Below are 7,347 nucleotides of genomic sequence, written 5' to 3' on the forward strand. Positions count from 1 at the left end.
CACCAGACCCTTTCCCACTTGGGGACCACCCGTACAGCCTGCCTGCAAACCTGGAAAGCTCAGCTCAGCTGAGGATCAGCTTACTGTTTGGACTTTCCAAGGCCCTGTCCCAAAGAGTGACTGCTGTGCCCAGAAGTCTAAGCCAGCCCTCAGGAGCTGCATGCAGATGGCCCAGCCTCTTTCAGGAGAGTCCCTGGTTCCTCAATATCCTACTGTTTCAGCTGGGTCCCTCTCCTGTGTTTCTTTTTTTCTAAGTAACACCTCCTGTCTCCTGAGTCCTCAGAATACCTTTTCTTGTCAGAAAGAGAAACCACAAGCCGGGTGTGGCTGGGCATGCCCATATGTATATTAGACACTCAGAAGGGTTGTGGGTTCTGGACCAGTCTGGGCTACATAGTGAGGGCCTGTCTTTAAAAAGGCCGGGGGGGGGGGGGATGACCAGGCTCACTTTTTACAGGTGGAGAAGGGGAGGGATGGTTGCTCAGGCAGCCCAGGTTGCCTCGCTGTTGTCCCCACAGTCTCTTTGCCCTGTTGTACGTGTAGTTGAGGGTTCTGAGGAAGTCTGGGCGCAAATGGAAGTGGCCTGTGTTTGTTTGAGTGTCTTGACTGCTAGCCTGAGCTGGCTGGTTTCCTGATCATTCTGTGGTGGCCTGGACATGGAGAGTGTAACTAAGGATGGTGCTTGGGGCTGCCTGGACTGCTGCCCTCACCCCCACCCCAACCCCCCTTTTCGCCTGAGGGAAAAGAAAGATTGGTTGGTCTGAGCTAGGAAGAAAATTGCCAACTACATTTCCCAGTGACTTGTGTGGTTCTGGAGACAGCCCTGTGTCTACTGAGTACCAGGCAGTGCTTAGTGAGTCCTGCTTGCCTCCACCTTCACCCCAACCCCCACCTAAGCCTCCTAGCTGTGTCCCAGATTGCTGGAGAAGCTGTAACTTCCCATAAGAAGGCCTGAGGGCCAGGAGGGCTACAGACTGGGGACTCTGGGTGTGGGTATTTGACAGCTGTCTTTCCCTCTGCTAGAAATGGAACCCAAGGCCTCCAGCTAGTTCCTGAGCAACACCCCATTCCCCAGCTTCCTCCCCTCCTCCACAGCAGGCCACGTTTAATCTGTGAGCCGAAAGTCCGCCTGAGTCAGAGCCCTGGGCTCTCAGTACAACACCCCGCTAATCATTTATGTAGATATGCTGTGCCTCCCCCCTCCCCCCATATCTAGACCTGGGCTTCACAGTGGACCCTGTGCCTGGAAGATGAGGACCGTCACATCTTGTCATTATCATCCTGTGGTCCCACCTCCCTTGTTAGTACCCATTCCCTCCTCCCTGTTACATGTGTGTCCATGCAGTGTACATGTGTGCATCTGTGCGTGTGCATGTGTGTCCATCCCCCACAGAGCACAGCCTTTCACCCAGGACCTGGGTTACAGCCACATCCTCTCTGCCCCTCCGCAATCCAATTTCCTGGTGGGATTTGAGAGGCCACAGCAGCAGCTGAGGAAGAGTGGGACCAAGGCTACAGTTGACTCTCTGCTTGGCACCTCCAGCTCCAGCCCCCAAGGAGGGCAGAGGTCAACCTCAGCTATTGTCCCTCGGGTGCCATCCAACACTGGGATCTGGGACTCACCACTTAAGACAGCCTGGAAGGCCAGGGTGTTCCCTGTGTCCAGCAGTACTGGGATTGCTAGTCTCCACCCAGCTTTTCACGTGGGAGCCAAGGGTAGACACAGCGGGCACTGTACCAGCTGAGCCATACCAATCTCTATTAGTTGTATCCTTCCAAGGTGTTTGAGATGGAGTCTCATTCTGTCACCTAGGCTAATAACAAACCCAAAACCAGGGCCATCCTCCTGCCTCAGCTTTCCATATGCTAGGATCATGGGTGTGTGCATATGTAATGGCTGAGTGGCCACTGTCTGGTCCTTTATTGAACGCTCCCTGGAAAGCTTGAGAGAGGGGTTGGAGCAACTGCAGCTTCCTGCAGCCTCCCTGCTGATCCTCTCCCTGGGTTGGGCTAGCCTGTTGTCTGGTGGGCAGCTCTGCTCCCTCTTTCTGCCCTCTGCAGGCCCTGCGTATAGCTCACAGGATGCCTCATCTTCCTTTTCCGCTCAGCTCCTAGAAAACCTGCTGATTTGAGCTCCAGGGGGTCATGGGACGGTTCCCAAGCACTGCAGGAACACAGCTGTGGCTTCCTCCTAGGCCCTGACTCAGCACCTGCTGGCAGACCTCTCTGGAGGACTCACAGGTTCCTTCCCTGCTGAGTGACCCCTCAGTCAGGCTCCCTCCCCCATGTGTAGAGGGTAGCTCCTGAGGACCAGCATGCTTACTCAGCATTTCAGAGTGATACATATGGCAGATGGTGCCCTGCTGCCTTGTCCCTGGGTCAGGAAATCAGTGAGCGGAAACTGTTCATTTGCTGAGCTGGGTCCTGGTCTGCCCAGGAAATGTGTAGCAGCTCAGTGGTGAAGGACATGTCAGAGAGAAAGCAAACTGGTCCCAGGGCTGCTGGGTGTCTAGGCTGAGTCATGGGACCTCCCAGATCTCTGCCCAGAGCTTTGGGATCACCCTGGTTCTGCACAGCTCTCTCTGCCCACACCCTAGCCAGGCCTACGCCTCCTTTCTCTGTGGCACAGTGCCTCCTGCATCTCGCCCTACCTGGTTCTCTGCCCTCCTCCCATCCACCCTGTCAGGCGTCTCAGTGCTTGGTGAAGGGCAGACCTCTGCTCGTGAGCACCTGCCGCCTCAGTATCGCCCTCATGACATGGGATATGCTCTGCTATTGCTCAGAGAGCTTCTAGAGGTGGGCTGTGCCAAGCCCTGTGTCCTGCCATGTGGTACCAGCTGATGGGCTTATAATAAAGGCTTATAATAAAGGCATCACCAAGGTGGCCTTCTGCTTAATGCTAAGAAGGGCTGATTCTTTGCGGCCTCCCTCAGTGTCCCTGGCCTGACTTCTTGGGATGTTAGCACTTGAGGAAACTGGGTGACTCGTGGGCCCTTTGAGACTTGGCCAGGAGCAGATCTGACTAGTCTTACAGAGGAATTAGACTGGCTCTGGCCCTCTGACCTTAGGATGTGCCGCCAACACTCAGGAGAGAGGCCTGCATTAGGCTAGGCCATAGGAGGCTGCAGGGTATCACAGTGGCAACTGTGACCCAGAGCTGGTGGAGCAGGCTGGGATGTCCTGCTGGGAAACACCGGTCTTCACATACCCCATCTCAGATCTGCCTGAGCCCCACTTCCCTGGCTCCAGGTGGCCTGGCTTGCATCTCCACACCTGCATGTAAAGTACTGCCTACCTTTCCAAACTGTGGAGCATCCATATCTACCTTGTCCTTCAGGTCCCTCCTGACTGCCTTCCTGTCTGGGAGCCACTCCTTGGCACCCACCACTTCCTCTCCACCTTCCTCCACTCCCATGGTCCTCATCACCACGCTGGTGTGACTTCAGATGCTTTTCCCCAGCTTGCCCACCAGCATTCATGCAGACCTCTGGAGAGGCGGTGGGCCTCAGCCCCTGCCCGAACCATGACTTGTGCACTCCACAGCCTGACTCTTCTTCACGAGAGGCACTTCACTTACTACTTTCAAGATAGTCTTGCTGTAACCCAGCCTAATGTGAATTCACAGTCCTGTTCCAGCTTCCCAAGTCCTGAGGTCACAGCTGTTCGCCACCATGTCCACCTTAAGAATTCATTTTAAATCTATTTGTAATGGCTTCTTCCAGGATGTGACCTATTGGCAGAAGCCCCCAACACCCAGAATCTCCCAGTGAGGGGCTGGGTATGTGGCCCGAGGATGGAGCCCCACCTAGAATTCCCACTATGAGCAGGGCCTCTGGCTCCATCGCCAGCGCCACAGAGCTCAAGGCAGGGGTAGTCTTAGTGTTTTTGCTTGCCGTGATTAGAACAATGGAATTCCAGATACCCTAGGGAGAGAGTGGTGGTGTGAATTCTCCACTCCACAGTGAGTTTCCTAGTGTGGCAGATTTGAGAGCTGTACAAAGCTCATCATGCCCACCTAGAAGTTTCTCTTGGCCATCTGTTGCTGTAAAGGGTCATCGTGGAAATAGTGTTCTTCCACATCACCTTTTCTGGGAGTCACCTGGCCCTTGCCAGCCTTGTCTTAATTCCCTAGTGTCCAGCATCACTGTTCCCCCCATGGTCTTGGGGAAATTGGGGTCCTTCAGGTTTGGGATTGGGTCACAAGACAGTTGGTAGCTACCATAGGACTTGGAGACAGTGAGGTTGCAGGAGCCTGAAGGGAGGGTTGGCAGTCAGTGACTTCTTCCGGCAAGTGCTGGGACATTACCATGGCCAGCAGGAGCGAAGTGCAGTCTGGCCCTGCTGGCTCTCAGCAGGGCAGTGTATGGTGTAGCTGCTTTTGGGCTCAGGCCAGCAGTGAGCAGAGATGCTCTCTGAGCCCCTTGGGGAGGGGCTCCATTCCATCCTCAACCAGGGGAGCTTGCGCTGCCTTTGTGCATGCACACTAACAGCTGGTGCTACCTCGGCTCTTCAGGGCTTTGGGGGGGAGGGCAAGTCATGCTGCTTGGCCTGTATGCTACAGGGCTGTGGGGTACCGGGCCACCTCCCTTCTTCTGATGAGATTTAGGATGAGTCCTACTAGCCAGAGGCAGCAAGATGGTGTGGAACACTGTCAACAGGAGGTGGCAGATGATGACACAAATGTCCGTATGTGGTGGTTGAAACCTGCTTTGTGGGTGGGCTGACTGTGATCTGATCTCAGATTCTGTCACCATCTTGTCTGTCCTAGCAGAGGTGGAAGCCACCTCTAAGTCTCACTGCTTTTGCAGTGCAGTGGTGCGGTCCTTGGTCTTCATGTGGCTGATCCTTTGGGCAGGTGCCCTGGCTTTCTCTGAGAGCTCTGCATGCCTGCTGTGTGGCCATATTGGTGTCTGTGATCCTAACCTGGAACCAGGTCATTCCATTGGTGTGATCCTGTCCAGGCCCAGAGCTGCCAGTGCCTACTGTTTGAGGCCTTGTGGAGGGTGATATTTCAGCCATCCTGTTCTGCTGGCCATGCCTGGGAGCCACAGAAGGCTTGGGAGGCTTCCAGGCACGTGGTTAGCCCTGTGTGCTGAGAGCCAGGACTGCTGGCTCCAGCATGGGTGCTAGCACTCTAGAGGCAGAGGCAGGAGGAGCACCATGAGTTTGAAGACAGACCCTTCGGGCTCCTGTGCTCAGCCATGCCTATCACTTGAGCCCCAGCTGCCCAGCCTCTGCATTTCCCAGCAGGTCCCCGGCCTCCCCAGGATGGGTACTCGCAGAGAGCTGCCACCTGTGCCTGTTTCCTAATGGGATCAAAGGCTGTCATACTGTCTACTGGTCCCAGCTCCCAAAGCCTGCCAAGTGACACCGCAGCCTCCACACCCATGGGCATGTGCAGGCTTTTTAGGCTGGTCCCTGAGCGCAGTGCTCATCACCAGGATGAGGAAGTGTGAGCCTTGAAGGCCAGATAGCAGAGCTTGGGCTGTCAGTGTACTGCTGTTGGCTGTGAGTTAGGCTGAAGGATTCCAGTGTCTTTCCAAACCAAGGGCCTTGTGCTGATGGCTTGGGAGATGTGTCCTGGCTTGCCATTCCTCTGAGATTCGGGTTGGGTCGGGTCACTGCTTTACTGTAACCACACTCGTGGCAGAGGCGGTCTACCCAGAGAGGTTTGTTCTGGCTCAGTTGGGAGGTTCCGGTCCCTGTCCATAGGCCTTTTTTGCTTTGGGGATTCCACTGTCTCCAACAAGGACACGCTCATTGCTTTGAGAGCCAGGCCCAATACCCATTCCCTAAAGTGATGGTCAGGTCCTTGTGAGAGAAGGAAGCCAGTGGCTTGAGCCCTTGTTCCGAGCCCTTGTCCTTGTTACTGACTGAAGGCAGTGGGGCACCTACAGAGTCCATTCTCATCCCATGCTGGGTGTAGCCAACGTTAGCTCTCCACAGTAGACCCCTGGACACTGAGGAGAAACCATTGGTTTCTCAGCAGCACCTCCACACCCTCACAGCACTTGCAGCAATGACTCTGGGGCTCACTGTGTCCAAGGGCACAGGCTGCAGGCATGTTGGCGCCTCTGAGCCTTGTGCCGTCAAAAGGAGAATGTTGGCAATTGTAATGGGACCATGCCCCAGGCTGCCTTCGTTCCTCCCACTCTCATTGGGGTCATTGGGGTCCCTCTTCTCTGTCTGTCTCCACACACCTGCTCGCTCCTCATTCTTAGCCTGGGTACAGCACCCCCTGTGAACCTGCTGCTGGGGTGGCTATGAGCACTCATCCCTCTTTTCCCTCCTGAACCTCACAGACAAAAATAATAGTGGGAGTGTGACCAGCAGCACCTGGAGAGGGCGGCTCTAAGTGGCCAGAGTTGATGGGCTGGCTGGTCAGCATCCGAGCAGCCCACATGCGTACAGTGCTGTCTGTGACTGACAAGGCCAGTGATGGGCGGCCTCTGTAGGAAGGCAAGGGTGACTCACGGAGCACATGGCCACTGGAATTCAGATGTGGGAAGAAGGGGGCAGTGAGCACAGATGCCACCCAAGTGTCTTCATGTTCACTTGCACACACAGCTCGTCCCTCCCTGCAGCTGGGTCTGAGGGCAGGAAGCTTGGGCACTGCTGTCACTCTGGGCTGAGACTGGGCAGCATGAGGTCCTTGGACACAGAGGGGAGGAGGCCAGGCCCCCATAAATTGAAGATGAAAGGTCCTGTGAATGTCGGGAGTTGGCATTGCAGCCATCAGTGCTCAGTGTCCTGGGGTGACTGTTTCCCTGCCTCATCTCTGAGGTGGGGACAGACTGCATAGGCACAGCAGGGAAAAGTGGGGTCTCAGAACAGTTTGGTTGCCAGGCTGGAAGCAGGAGGATGGCTGTACAGGACAGTTGTGGGACACTGTCCCAGCAGGGAAAGGAGAAGAGGGATGAGGTGGCCACAGTGGGGACATAAGGGTTTCTCAGCCTCCTTCACCCCTGTTACCATGGTAGCACAGCCATCACTGCTGCAGTTGATTGGACACGGTCCACTCCCTGTGCTGAGGAGTGTGGGTGGATGGGCACGGTTTGGGAAGGGCTTTACACTCCTCCACTTCTTTTTTTAAAACGTTTTGTTTTGGAGGCAGTGTGTGGTGTAGCTCAGATTGCCCTGGAACTGTGACTAAGTGCTGGGGTGCTGCTGGCGATCATACTCAGAGCCTTGGCCAGATGAGGCAGGTACTCTGCCACTGAGCTGTGCCCAGGTCCTGCTCTGCTTCTTGGAATCAGGCTGGCCTCAGACTCACTGTGCAGGGGAAGATGACCTTGAATTCCTTGTCCTCCTGCTTCCCCTCATGATTGCTGGCATTGGTGTGCCACC

This window comes from Psammomys obesus, unplaced genomic scaffold, assembly GCF_907164565.1.
Source record: "Psammomys obesus unplaced genomic scaffold, mPsaObe1.curated_primary_1811, whole genome shotgun sequence".
NCBI classification, from domain to species: Eukaryota; Metazoa; Chordata; class Mammalia; order Rodentia; family Muridae; genus Psammomys; species Psammomys obesus.